Raw genomic sequence first — 15,931 nt, 5'->3', positions numbered from 1 at the left:
CTTGCAGCTGGGGAAGAAATGTTTGAATTTTTAGTACAGACTTAGGTTTCAGTTCACAATACATGAACTATTGTGTTCCTGTGATGCACTACAAAGGACAATAACAGAATGTAGAAAGCTGTGCCACAATGCTGGAAGAATCAGTAAGTACAGGCTCCTCCCAAGCAGAAAGCAATACCAACTCAGACCATATACTGAAGTGTAAAGACGTGGGTTGTCAAACAAGAGTCTTCCCCTTAAAAAATGACAAGCCTCTCTGTTCAGTGATTTGAAATATTGCTCAGCATTTAGAAGTTTTTGACAGAAAAAAATCTACCCTCCATTTACTGGATCAAAATTTTAAATAAAAAAAAATACTTCTCATTGGGCCACATAAATTTTATCAGTGTAATTTCGCTCATGTCTCAACTGGTTTAACAACAGAGTTCTCTTATTACATGTCAAATACATCATTTAGGATGAAATTTTTATTCAGGATTTTCTCTCAACTCTCAGCACTCTTCAAAGATGGAACAAGTCATTATAAACTGATTTTTCCAGCTATAGACTAAATGAAATAATTGGAAACTTAGGAGGGGGTTAAATTATCTCTCTATATACATACAGCACCCTGGAGGGACTTCAGAATAACTGTCTTAAAGTACATGGATATTCATGGCTTGGTAAGCAGCACAGAGTTAGATTATCAGCCATGTCTGGTTCTATCAGCCAGGTTGCTTTGAGCTGATACCAAATTGCACAAACATATGTGATAGCCTTGGGCTGAACCATCTGTTCTCATTAAAATATTGCTCTATGCACTTAATCAGGGCCCAGTTTTTCAGGGTTGTGTGATACTTATACTCCTTAATTAGTACAGGAAACATGGATTATAATTGTGCATAACCAAGCTTTAAATATGTCAACTATTCTCTTATGTTATTGATTTTTCTAATAAATCTCATTGTTATAATTCCAGAAATAAATTATTACCCTAATACATGCAGATGTCTGTATTGATGATTCTGTGATTTCCAGATTTAAAAACAATATATCAAAAATATTCATAAAACATTGTCTTATATAGACTATATAGAGGCTTTTTTCTCACTATCCTGGAAATAATACATTTTAACAACCATATAGCATAAAAGTCTAATGATAATATAACAACTATATTTAAATTGATAGTGAGAAACTATATTTAAATTGATAGAGTTGAATTATATAAGAATAAAATGGTAGCTTATATTAAAATAACACAATATTTTATATATGAAATTTAAATATTCACAGATTTGATATTTATAGCATTCTTTAAACCAATTTCCTTTAGATACTATATATCCTTAGACAGAGTATTTGAGTATCTGATTCAATATTGACTCAGAATATTAGACACCCACAATCATTAACAGTCATTAAGGCAAAAATGAATAGGTACTATAAAAATAAAAAGTGTAATAATGTCATGGTTGGAGATGTCAACAAGACGCACATCTTATAAAGTCATATTGGCTGAAGTTTAACATGATAAATATTCATTGTTGTTAATTCTAATGATAACCAATTGTTGTTATCTATGTGGTAAAAATCACTACTGACAATCACAAATGCAGTGTGAATTATGTAAGAATAATTATTGTAAATAGCAAGTTGTCCGGCCAAATACTAGTTTTGTCATTAATCATAATATTTTGTTTAAGAAATATAATAATAATTTATTTGAATAGTCTACATGTGAATGAATATGGATATAAATAATTATTATGAATGCTTTGTTATATATAAGTGATGGCCAACATTCCATCAGCTATTGAAACATTTTTAAATTAATTTTTATTTAAATTAAAAACTATCTTATTTTACATACCAATCCAAGTTCCCTCTCCCTCCTGTGCCCCATCATCTCCCCATCCCAAACCTCATCCATCCCTCAGAGAGAATGAGGCCTCCCATGGGAGATCATCAAAGTATGTCACATCATTTGTGGGCAGAAGCCACCGCGGCCCCCCCCCCCGCACCTCCCCCCCCCCCGGTATCTAGGCTGAGACAGTATCTCTCCATCCGGAAAGAGCTCCAAAAATCCAGTTCATGCACTAAGGATAAATACTGGTTCCACTGCCAGAGGCCGTATAGACTACCATGTCCCCCAATTGACATCCAGATTCAGGGGCCTAGTTCCATCTTATGCTGGTTCCCCAGCTGTCAGACTGGGATCTCCCACTTGCTCAGGTCAGCTGTTTCTGTGGGTTTCCCCAACACGGTCTTGACCCCTTTGTTCAGTACTTCTCCCTCTCTACAACTGGACTCCAAGATTTCAGCTTAATGCTAAGCTATGAATCTCTGCTTCTGCTTCCATCAGCTACTGGATGGTATTTAAGGTAGTCATCAATCTCATTATAGGGGAAGGACATTTAAAGTGCCCTCTCCACTATTCCCTAGATTCTTAGTCGGGGTCATCCAGAAAACATTTAATTGGTGCTTGTTTGCAGTTAGTCCATTTTCATCATGGAAGCAAGCATGGTGGTACACAGACACGGGGCTGGAGAAGAAGCTGGAAGCTCTACATCCAATCCATAGGCAACAGGAATAAAGAGAGCATCTGAAACCTCTAAGTGAATGCCTGTAGCATACTTCCTCCAACAAAGCCATACCTACCCCCAACAAGACCACATCTAATAGCACGCTTTCCTGGTGAACAAGCATTCAAATCTATGAATCTAAGTGTGTCATTCCAATTCGAACTACCCACATCTTCTATTGCAAAGGGAAATTTACTTGATAAGGGGTGATGACCAGACTTATGTGTGAATATAAGGACAAACACTTAAAATGTAATTAGGGTTATGCTGGTGTAGTAAACTGGTATTTATAGATCCTTCACTGAGATCTATGACTTCACTAGCTCCGTGTGTTTGGGTAGATTTCTGGTTCCAGACATGATTCTCTCTTGTTGAGTGGAATTTTACTCTTTAGGTGAGTTCATCTGAATCTTACATATATGAACAATTTCTAAGTAGGAGTTTACAAGTTAAGTTTCCAAGGTTGCAATTATAAATTCCTTGAGACAATTTTATTCCGCAAATAATTGACATTTTTATAGATAATTGAATCAGTTAGTAATACATTTTAACACAAAATAAGATTAGAATTACTTTGTGCACACAGAATAGAAAGCTATAATTAATTTGGGCAATTCAGTATTACTAAACAATCTATGTGTTATAAATGTATGTCTCTACTCATTTTCCTTCTTTTTAAGTGTTAGTCTACTTTTTTTTAAATAACCAGGTGAACATCTTTTCATTTTTACTTTACCAATGGCATGAGAGCATGTAATAAAAAAGTATGACATTGGAGATTGAATATTAAGCTTGACATTGATAAGCATAACATCAAAAAACAGAAAGTTATACTCATTAGTTTCTTTTTCAGACCCCATCTTTTAAAGATTCTGTTAAAGCTTTTCATGAAGTATGTTTTTATCATGTTCCTTCTTTTCTTCCAACTCCCCTTGATTACCCCTGTCCTCCCAACATTAGCTTTTATTTTTTTACCTTTTTCTCTTTCTTATGCCTTAAGGTATAGATGTTTCTCTTTCTCTTACTGACATGTTTTAAATTTACAAGTAGACCAATTCTATATAATATATATATATATATATATAATATATATGAGTTGTCGTCTATGATTTTGTTGGACTTAATATTTCTTTGGTTGTTGACAGAATCTGCAGCCCCCATGGAAGGCCTCACTCTCCCTGGGGAACAGAAATGGTATTGGATAGGTAGGATGTTATTGGGGGCAGGGGAGTAGGGGATGCAGAGGGAATGGGGATTGACATGTATAACAACCTTGTTTCTATTTAAATACAAAATTAATAAAGAAATATATAAGAACTATGACAGAGTTGTGTTTGTATGCTACCATTTTGAATGATACAATTTGAATTAGTGGAGAAACAAATTTAATAGATGAAGTTTTTGTCTTCATTAGCCTGAGATTTGAATAATGCAGTCAATTGTGCTAAATGATAGCATGTTTGCAAAAAAATAGGAATATATTCTGATTTTTTTAAGGCAGAGAAAGCATTTTACCATTTCTACAGACAATCTCATAATAAAACCTGTCTATTCTGCAACATGAATATGCCTACCTATGCTTTTGATATATTCTTGGAGTTCGCTCATATTCTTTCCCCAGATCTCATAATTTCAATTTGTTCATAAAGCTGACCTTAAGTGAGTAATATGTTTTTACCACAGGGGAGGGTTAGAAAGTTATGATATTCTGAACTGAGAATATATTAGATTTTTCCTAAGAATTTTTGACAGTGAAAGATGTCAGAAGAGCAAACACTAGAGAGAGCTTGTAATAATAAAAAAACACCAAAAAACTAATCTTTAATAAAGTTCACTCAGGAACTATTCTTCAGGGCCCATTTATTTAAATTCAGTAGAGAAAGAAGTGATGACTTGACTGTTGTTTGAGTTCAGCACTTACTTTTGTTAAATATAAACACAAACATGAAATGTGCCATTGCCTTTTATCTGCTTTCCAGGGTGGACTGCCAAAATACTAAGTTTGTACTGCAAAGTTACTGATTCTGTTACCTCACAAAGGAATGTGCTAACTTACAAAGAAATATCCCCAAACTAACTAAAATAAAACTATGTAATAAATACATAGTTATTAGAAACAATAACTGTGTCTTATTTTCTAGCATTATTTATTGTTTATAATTCAATATTCTGAAAGTGGATTCAGTATTTTTCAGGGTTATACATTTTAGAACAATTTACCTGTATACTTTTACCGGTCTTCATAATTAAAAATATGCACTTTCTAATTATAGATATGTATTTTTATAATTAAAACTATTTTAAGCAAGCAGTAATTCCATTAAACTTAATCTTTATAAACTATTCAGTACATTTATTATTATCTTAAATGCTAAATAATCTAGATTTTGCAAATCAACATTGAAAGGATAATTTGCCTGTTCTTATAGAATTTACATAATTTTGTAAATTGGTAATGAGTACAAAATAAACATATTTATCAGGAAAATATAATGTGACAATTATTGTTAAATTATGTGAAGATCAGCTGGGTGTTGGTGGCGCACGCCTTTAAGCCCAGCACTCGGGAGGCAGAGGCAGGTGGATCTCTGTGAGTTCCAGGCCAGCCAGGTCTCCAGAGCCAGTGCCAGGATAGGCTCCAAAGCTACACAGAGAAACCCTGTCTCAAAAAACCAAAAAAAAAAAAAGTTATGTGAAGATCATAAATCAGAGAATATGGATAGTAAATGTCGTTTTGTTATTTTTACATTGTGTTATTATATTTTAATTAAAAATAATTATATTACCTCTTCCTTTCCTTAGTCTCTTCAACCCTTTTCATGCCCCCGTTCTTTCTGAAATAGCTTCTTTACTTTTATTACTGTCATTATATGTATATTGGATGCATGTATGTTTCAATGTATAAATACATAAACACAACCTGTTCAGTTTGTTTTTGTTGCTTCTGTATATATTATTTCAAGGCTGACCCCTGTATGTGGACAACCAATCAGGGAATACCTCCCTGGGAAAAGATAATTCTCCCTTTCTCATTCCTTATAGTTACTTGTAGTTCTTTGTCTTTCTTACTATTTTTTTCTTTTTTTTTAATTTATTTATTAGTTCAAGTTAGGGAACAAGCTTGTTTCACATGTAAGTCCCTTCTCCCTCTCCCTCCCCTCACCCCCATCCCTCCTCCCCCACTCCCAACCTACCCCCACCCCATCCACCCACCACTCCCCAGGCAGGGTAGGGCCCTCAACGGGGGCTCTGCAAAGTCCACCAAATCTTCCTGTGCTGGTCCTGGGCTCTTCCCCATGTGTCCAGGGCCAGAGTGTATCCCTTCACGTGGGATGGGCTCTCAAAGTCCCTTCTTACACCAGGGAAAAATACTAATCCATTACCAGAGACTCCCTGGAGTGCAGAGGCCTCCTTATTGACATCCATGTTCAGGGGTCTGGATCAGTCTTGTACTGGCCTCCCAGACAGCATCTGGGGTTGATGTGCTCTCCCTTGTTCAGGCCAACTGTTTCTGTGGGTTTCTCCAACCTGGTACAGACCCCTTCGCTCTTCATTCCTCCCTCTCTTCAACTAAATTCCCGATTTCAGCTCAGTGTATATCTGTGGATGTCTGTCTCTGCTTCCATCAGCCACTGGATGAGGGCTCTAGGATGGCATAAAGAGAAGTCATCAATCTCATTTTAGGGGAAGGGCTTTTAGGTTATCCTCTCCACCATTGCCTGGATTGTCAGACCGTGTCATCCTTGTAGGTCTATGGTAATCTCCCTGGTTCCAGATCTCTTCTCGGACCTATAGTGGCTCCCTTTGATATGGTATCCTGCTCTCTCCCTTTGATATGGTATCCTGCTCTCTCTCCTCTATTCTTCCTACAACTCAATATTTCTGCTCCTCCATTTCCTCTCCTCTACTCCTCTTCTCTTGCTCTTATTGTAGCAGCTCCCTCTCCCCTACCCTCATGCTCCCAATTAGCTCACGAGTTCATGCCACTTCCCATTCCTCGGGGCCATTGATCCCTTAGAGTCCATGTTTCCTAGTTTCTTTGGTGAAGAGGATTATAGGCTGGTAATCCTTTGCTCTTGTCTAAAATTCATATATGAGTGAGTACATACCATGTTTGTCTTTTTGTGATTGGGTTACATCACTCAGGATCGTTTCTTCTAGTTCCATCCATTTGCCTGAGAACTTCAAGATTCCATTGCTTTTTTCTGCTGAGTAGTACTCCATTGTATAAATGTACCACATTTTCTCAGTCCATTCTTCAGTTGAGGGGCATCTAGTTTGCTTCCAGCTTCTGGCTATTACAAACAATGCTGCTATGAACATGGTTGAACATATGTCCTTGTTGTATGAACATGCTCTATTTGGGTATATACCCAAGAGAGGAATGGCTGGATCTTGAGGTAGACTTATTCCCATTTTTGTAACCACCATACTGATTTCCAGAGTGGACTTACAAGTTCACATTCTCACCAGCAATGGAGGAGTGTTCCTTCTTCTCAGCAACCTCTCCAGCATAGGTTTTCTTTTATGATTTTGTTGAATATGTTTTCTGTACCTTTGAGCAGTGTTTCTTTACCTTCTTCTACACCTATTATTCTTAGGTTTGGCCTTTTTACGGTGTCCCATATTTCTTGGATATTTTGTTTTAGGGATTTGTTGGGCTGGAGGTTTTCTTTGGTTGATGAATGTATATCCTCTAGCAAGTCTTTAATAGCTGAGATTCTCTCTTTCATCTCTTGAATTCTATTGGTTATACTCACATCTTTAGTTCCTAATCGTTTATCCAGCCTTTCCATTTCCAGCATTGCCTCATTCTGTTTTCTTTATTGTGTCTATTTCAGTGTTCATGCTTTGAACTGTTTCAAGAACTTCCTTCACTTGTTTGGATGTTTTTCCTTGGGTTTCTTTAGATTTAGAGATTTGTTTATTTCTTGAATTTTTTGGTTTGTCTTTTCCTCCATTTCGTGTAATTATTTGTTTGCTTTTTCTTCTATTTCTTTAAGGGATTTTCTTCTTTCCTCTTTAAATGTCTCTATCATCTTGCTGAGATAATTTTTGAGGTCCATCTCATCTTCATGCTCTATGTTGGGCTTTTCAGATCTTGCTGGAGTGGAGTCCCTAGATTCTGGTGGTGTCATATTGGTCTTTCTGTTGTTGAGTGAAATCTTATTCTGTCTTTTTCCCATATTTTCTTCTAGTGTGTACAGGTGGGGTCTATCTCCTCTTGTGACCCAGTGGTGTGTGGGGGCCAGGAATTCAATGTCTGCAACTCTGGATGGTCTTGCCTCTCCTGGTAGTCTCCTTACTAGTTGTAGATCTGTCAGCAGAAAGGGATGGAAGAGTGGGGTGTTACCAGATTCAGGGAGCTCCACCCTGCCTGGGCGTGTCTAACGGGGGGGGTCGGGATGAATGATGGTTTGGGCAGGGGTTGGGTAAGGGTAAGTGCAGAGGCTCACTCACCTTGTTCGTGAGTCAGTCGGTAGAAAGGTTTTTCTTACTATTTTAAATAAATATGAAGTAACTTTTCTATGTAAAATGTGTCAAAATAATCTAAAAGGCAGGGATATCAGGACAAAATCTTTTAAGCAGGGAGAAATGTAAGAATAATATTACAGAATAATTTGACATTTTCTACAGGAAACTATGGCAGCAGAGAATTAGTATAAAGAAAGTAAAAATATTACACATAAGATTGTTTTTGTTGACAAAATATCCTGTGTCTTTAGAAAATGGTAATTGTTTATTTAAGTCTCATAGAGATAGATGGTTGGTAATATGCAAAAGAAGACATTGTCCCTATGATTGGTTACTAATGATACAGAAGAAAGAATCTTAGAAGGCGATGACATAGGCTAGAATTCAATGGTAGCTTGACTTAGGATGATTACATATTTTGCTTTCCATAGAAAAGTCACAGTGTAACCTATTTTCAGTCACATTGTTCCTAATTTCTTGTTCCTAAAAGTGTAACAGTAACAATTGTGATGTTTTATGCTAATCCTATAGAAAATAGAACATTATTTTTAAAAGTGGTACCAACTGGTTAAGGTAACTGTTAGTGAACCCTACCATATCAATTTATTATAGCCATATATGCCCATTATATTTATTGGGGTCCGAAGCAATAACTGCATTGATAAAAATATTCATTTCCTTACAATAGACAACATTTCTGTTAAATCAATTTCTATTTACATATAATAAACCAAATTATAGGAAACTAATTTGCAATTTCTAATTCCATAATATTAACATTTAATTTTATGCGATAAGTTCTGCTTGGTAGATTGATATGGTTTTCTATCACTGTAATTGGTAAAGAGTTTTTCTAAATACTGGTCAGTGGAAACATGGAATCAAGTTGAAAAGTTTATTAAAGATTTCAGAGATTCCAAGGAATGGGTATACATTAATATTCTATTTTGTTATGTGTTGTTAGAGATTGGATGTAGTGACTTACACTTTCACATACTTCATCCTCCTCAGTACTTAGTCTTGTGTTATATTCTTATGCTCATATGTGTATAAGGGGATGTTCAGCTACAAATAAAACTACCCACAGAAATTAAATCTTCAAAGTATTTTGTAGTGTTTGATATATATATATATATATATATATATATATATATATATATATATATCACAGGCAAGCATAATTATTGAAATTTGCCTAAAATTAAAATGTAGTGGAGCTCTTGATCATATTATAGCCTTCGATTATTCTTGTATTGTCAATATGTGTGCAGCATGGGTTCATTTCTTAATATGCTATGTTTTGTTAGACTAACTATAAGTAAGAAATAGCCCATTCATTTTACCTACCAGGAAAACATCTACTGTATGTTTGTGAGTGGAATTTCAATGGAAAGAATGGTTGTTACAGGTAATGACTAAACAATGAATTTCTTTCCAAGTTTTTGTAAGTGGTATATGCTACAATATTTGATTAAGTATAAGAGGAAATATTTAGATTCCAATAAGAGGAAATACTTAGAAATTGATGATATTAGAAGTTTGCAGAAACAACTTTAAATTGAAAATCTTAGCCAATCTTTTCATCACTCCTTCCTTTATTTGGTTACTGGAAAATCCTGTTGTCAACTAATGAAGATTAAGTTGGCAAGTACTATATTAAAAATTAAGTTACAATCAAATTTGTATGAGTATCATAAAAGTATTATTGGCTGAAATGTCAATTTTATCACATTTTTCCCCTTTGGGGATTTGGAAGAGAAAAATAAAGTTCAAGAAATGGCTTGTGTTTCTGCATTTTGAGTAGTTTTCTTTTAATAAGTGTGATCTTAATATAATTTTACATTGATGTCTGGATGGTCATAAATATGCAATAATCACAGAACTCTTCCTGTGAATTCAATTTACAAATAATGAGAGTATACTTCATAATTTATTTTTGAGCCCGTGGAAAGTGCTTAACTATATGCTTCATTGAACAATGATCATAGCAATGCATTTAAATCCCTTTATGTTACTCTGTTATGTCAACTATTGAATTATGATCATTGTGAAATTGTAATTTGTGGGTAGAGAAATGTGCAAGACTTAGCTGGGAATGAAATGTTCATATAAGAATCTCAGTTGCCAAGTGATTGCTCATCACCTAATGCGATTATATTTGCTCTGGTGAATTTAAAACAAAATTAAAGCACCTAAGGAGGAGGCACACTAAGTACTGATTCATGAAATACAACATGTAGCCAGAAGATTTACTGCAAAGTGCACACATTTTCACAAGTGGATTTCATCATTGATCTAAAAATGAAGTGTTTTATGGAACAAGTATGCTTATGCCAAGTTAAATGATTTTTAAAAGCCACCCAAATAGGAAATAACATAGAAACACCTGCAAAAGATGACACTGTTAAAAACATTCTAAATTTCTAAATATCTTTCTAAAAATACTACTCAATAAATTTCAGCCACTGAGTTGTTTTTTATGTCCAATATATTTTAATGGCCAAGGAATTTTATTAAAAATGTGTATAGTTAGTTACTTATCAAATTCTCTTAAATTTATACATCTTATTTCATAAGAGTAATTAAGGGTTTTGGGGAAACAAGAAAAATACTGGATTTTTGAATTAGGTAATTTGCATGACATCTTAATTCTTTTGAAACACCAAATGATGAAAATAAAGATCTTTAATATAATTCAAATACAAATACAGTATTTTCATGGTTTAAAGCATTTTGCTTTTTAAATTACAGATTTTATTAAATAAGATCAAGGAAGTATATTTTGTTAAGAAGGCTATTGCTGAGACTGAATCTGTATATTTTAGTTTGGTTATTTTGTTCACCTTCTCTCAAACAAAGAGAAGTATAAACTATTTCAGTAAAGAAAAAAGACATTAAAGAATAAAATTAAAACAGCAAATAAGGAAGATAATTTCTACAATACTTTGAAGTGGGAGTTATTGTATTTTAATTGTCATATAAATTATGATTATGGATATTTATGCATATATGAAAAGGACCATTACAATTTGTAGCTGTTTTTAAACATTGTCCTCATGCTATGAAAATTAAGTGGCTCATTTCTGTTTATTTTTCTTCCCTTTTCCAGTCATACTTTTAATGATTAGATACATATATATTGTTTCTTATTTCTTCCTTTCTGCATAAAAGCTATTCCAAGGTGCCAATTGTTTTCTAAATTTTAAGTAAAATATTCTCTATATCACTATATTTTTACCTGTAGTTCATGCAGTTTTTGTAGTGATCACCATAGACTATTGCATGCTCTCGCAGTTTATTATACCACTCTTATAGAATCTTCTATTGGATTGTTTTACAGATCTGAAATTACGAATACCAACAATGAATGTCTTGATGCATTTTCATGCCAATGAATTTCAATCCCTTGGTGTCCCTCTTTTACTTCAACAACTGAATTATGATAACTTTGAAATTCTTATTTATGGTTAGAGAAAATGTGTAAGGAGTAGCTGGGATTGAAATGGTCATATATGAATCTCTGTAGTCAAGTGACTGCTCAGTACCTGGTGTGTTTATCTGTATTGAACATTATTGGAAAACATCCCTTTAGTATGCTACTAGCATTGGCTATCCTACCAGCAGTGTCTTCTATGGTAAATAAAATGCCAAGTCATTACTGTACATTTGTATATGTCTCATAAATGAGAAATGCTATTTTAATGAGTTTTATTTTATGTATGCCTAATTAGAAAGAAGTTATATATTTATATATTTTAAGTGCCAATTTTATATTTTAAAAGTGAATATTTTTGGACCTTTTCAATAATTTCTTTCTTGGGAAGGAGAGTGAGCAGAATCCTTAACTTTGGTTTGTTTGTGTGGTTTCTCTGCATAGCCCTGGCTGTCATGGAACTCTCCTGGATCTGCTTGCCTCTGCCTCTTGAGTGCTGGGATTAAACATATGTGGCACCACAGCCCAGATAGTATTCTTAGCTCTTAAAGCTAGGTCCTCCATATGTGGGAGACAGTTGGGAAGCTTAAACTAGCTGAGGGGCCCCTGGTAGTAGGACCATGATATAATCCCAGTACATGAGCTAGCTTGTTGGAGCCCACTCCCTATGGTGGGATGCCATGCTCAGCCTTAATGCATGGGAGAGGGGCCTGGCCCTGCCCTAACCTATTGTTTCAGTCTTTGTTGACTCCTAACAGGTAAGGGTAAGGTCTCCCATGAGGAGTCAACAAGTCTGACACAATAAGTTGGGACAAGGGAGCCCTTATCCATGAGGAGGAATGGGTTGGGTGGGCTGAGGAGGGGGTGGTAAGGGGACTGATAGGAGGCAGGGGTCAGAGGAGGTGTGGGAGGGAGAACTGTGGTTGAAATGTGAAATAAATTTTTTCAAAAAAGAATGATTAAATTAGCTGGATTTTTGGAGCCCATTCCCTTGCTCAACCTCAATGCAGCAGGAAGGGGTTTGGTCCTGCCTCAACTTGATATGCCAAGCTTTGTTGACTTCCCATGGAAGCCTCACCCTTTCTCTGGATGGGGGTGATGATGAGGCTGGGAGAAGGGATGAGAGGAGGGGCGGGAGAAGGAACTGTGGTTGGTATGTAAAAATGAATAAAAAATTTAGAGTAAAAAATTCTTCGTGTGTTCATGACAGTAGCATTTCATCATGTAGTATATATTGAAAGGTTCCTATTTAGTTTGTGAGTTGTGTTTTGACTTTATTTATGCACATTAAATATACTTCAAAGTCCATCTGGCTAAGGCTTCAACCAGAATGTAGTACTGTGGATAAGTTTAGCCTTTCAGAATTAGAGTCTAGTAGGAGGCCTATAGGTCATTAGATCTTGCAGTCTAAGAGGATAGTTGACTACTACCCTTTCCTCTTCCTTTATATTGCATTTGAGACAAGAAGTGAGGAAAACTTCTCATTAATGATATTTCACATGATTTGACACTGTTGTTTGCTAATAGTTAATTACTAATTATGTACTGGCAAACACCTAAAATTCTGAGCCAAAGTAAATCATCTTGCATTTTCATTCTTCTTCCTTTTTGATATATTATTGTACTGGAAAAGGAACACTCACTAACACATGTTGCAGTTTTGTCATAAGATGTGCTGCCAAATTAAGGTAAAACGATCAATATTTTATTCTAGCTGCATTTTGAGCAACAGAAAGTATTTCGCTCACACTGAGAATAAAGAAAAATTTATATGAGTTTTCTTTCCCTACTTGTAGGGCAATATATATATATATATATATATATATATATATATATATATATATATATATATTAACATTTAGATGTATGATCTATTGGAATTGAGTTTTCAAGGACACTGGTGAAGTATGATTGTAATTTTATCTTTTTCCAAATGATTAACCAATCCCTGCATCATTTATTAAATTGTCCTTTCTTGCCTTAGAGAATTGAAAGGCCACTTTTATCATATGTTATATGATAAATTCCTATGTGCACTTGCCTGATTTTTGAATCTTTTCATGATTCAAGAAATTTGGTGCACACTCATGTGCCAGATCATTATAGTTTTAATTAATGCAGCATTGAGTGTAATAGTGTAATAGCTTTTGACATTGATCCAGTTGTGGCACACAGTTATTTTTGAGTACTGACTGTGGTTCCTCATAGGGGTATATTGTATTATTTAGCTATTTTGAATGATGGACAATGGAGGTGCTTCCAGAAATGATTACATTGCATGAAGTTGGGAACATTCTGGTAGAAATCTGGCTCCTGGCTGACAGCCTACTAAAGCTCTATATTCTATGAATGGTTTCTAGTCTTTCGGTTAGATCTTATTGCCTTCACTTTCTTCTTAATTTATTTTAAAACAGTTATTTATTTTGGTTTTTATGTGGAGTTTCTGTATGTATGTATTTCTCTCTGCCCTCCTGTGTAGGCCAAAAGAAAACTTACAGGAGTCAGTTCTCTCCCCTTCCAGTACATGGGTCATGGGGATTGAGCACAGGTCATCAACATGGAAGCAGGCACCCTTGCCATGTGGAATCAGACTGATAGAAACACAGACATACCTCTGTTAGTGAAAACAAACAAACAAAAAACCAAAGACAATGGCAGTAGCCAATGGTCAAACATATGTAGAATCATTCCCAAGTTCTGAAGAAAAATGAAGTTTAAGTATTAAATCTTAAACCCAAAGAATTTGTGATCAATAGTTAAAGATATAATAGTTTGATATGACTCAAAATATGTAGTTTCTTCAGGTTCTGCCTACTGCTAGTTGACATAGAAGAGTGGAAAAAAACCCAGACATCAAAGGCAGGTAAAATCAATGATATAATGGATTCACCCAGGTAGTTGAGGCAAGTTTTCTAGTGTAACAATATTGTATTCACCCAGAAACCATTTGTTTTTCTTAGGACTATGAAAATGTATTAGTCTGTAACAGGTATTATGAAATAAAAATAAAAAGAGGAGATTTCTAAACTAATATATTTATTTTTTCTAATAAGAACAGATAAATGTATTTATATAAAATTAAAAAGAAATAAAAATGCTGTAAAATACACAAGTAAAACTGAACAATTGCTATCTCCAATAGAATGCAAATTCTATGAAAAATTGAGCAGTGTATATGTTCTGTTAATCATAACAATATTCACATAATCATATTTCTTTCAGCTAGCTTTATTGATATGAACATATTAGGAAGAATGAAGAACATAAAACATATTATAAAGGAACAAAAGTTCAATGTGTCTAAAATTAATATATCAAAGTACATAGTTCAAGCATAAAAATTAGGAACTTGGCAATAAATAGTAGAAGAATCTAAAGTGCTAAAATGTTTCTTGCTCTCTATGCAGAAAATGCATTGTTAATACAGTGAACATGTTATTTAAAAAAATGAAGATCCATTTGAAAGGCTTAATTTAGGGGAAGATGTAAGCACATTCTGTTGGTTATTATAGAATTTTGTTTCTATTCTGAGCATTCCTCTTTCATGGACACTGACGAAAATTAATCTTGATTATTCATACTGTGTGAATGAGTTTTTAGAGCAGAAAACACGAGTTGAATGCACACTTGTTGCCATGACAGCCTTAAGAAGAAAAGTGAATGTGTGTTGGTAACTTGGGAAAGGTTATTTTGAAAGAGGCATTTGACTAATTGAGCTAGTCCAGCATACTAAATTCAAACTTGAAGTATATTTCATGTAAATGAATATGTATACTCATGTATACTCATGTATACATATAAACTATGTGCACAGCCTTGAGGCCTTGAATTATGCCTAGCACAATAAACCAAGAAATGTTAAATTCAATAAAATAAAAAATGAGGATCCACAAACTAGAAATATATAAAGAACCAATAGAAATAACTATGTATACACCAACTATATTTGTGGCTATGGACCAACTAAAGATTCTGGGTATACATCATTAAATTCTTCCTCCCTTTCTCTTCTCTCCCCATCCCTTCCTCTTCTCTCCCCATCCGTTCTTCTTTTGTTTTCTAGAAAGGATAACAGAGAGACAATATACTTGTGTTTGGGAACATATGAGTAAAATATCTGGTTAGGGAACAGAAAAAATATTTATGTAAGAGAACATTGTGCTCTCTAGTTTTCTGTTAACATGACAGAAGCCAAGGTTATCTGAAAGGAGAGGATCTCAATTGAGAAAAATGCCTTGATAAGATCTGTCTGTAGGGCATTTTCTTAATTGGTGATTGATGGGGGAAGACCCAGCCTGTAGGAAAAGAAAGTACTCCAGGTATATGATTCACATATCTAATTCTCTCCATCATCTCAGTTCATACCTAACAAAGCAAAGGTTCCTTTCTTCTTGTTATTGACATTCCAGATATTTTATTTTGCATATTTATGGATATATATATATATATATATATAGTG

The 15,931-nt window shown here is 34.5% G+C and overlaps 1 long non-coding RNA gene across 1 annotated transcript; it reads right to left on the bottom strand.

Annotated features, from left to right (window-relative positions):
- Window positions 1-7,656: 7,656 nt before the first annotated feature.
- LOC118238782 lies at window positions 7,657-14,311 on the bottom strand. Its single transcript, XR_004769887.1, has 3 exons — window positions 13,969-14,311; window positions 11,278-11,381; window positions 7,657-7,881 (listed from the first exon to the last, which is right to left on the bottom strand). It is a non-coding gene; the product is annotated as an uncharacterized LOC118238782 (long non-coding RNA).
- Between the last annotated feature and the right edge of the window lie 1,620 nt (window positions 14,312-15,931).

The sequence above is a fragment of the Cricetulus griseus genome, chromosome 4, assembly GCF_003668045.3.
Source record: "Cricetulus griseus strain 17A/GY chromosome 4, alternate assembly CriGri-PICRH-1.0, whole genome shotgun sequence".
NCBI classification, from domain to species: Eukaryota; Metazoa; Chordata; class Mammalia; order Rodentia; family Cricetidae; genus Cricetulus; species Cricetulus griseus.
This window is presented reverse-complemented; position numbering and strand designations above follow the sequence as displayed.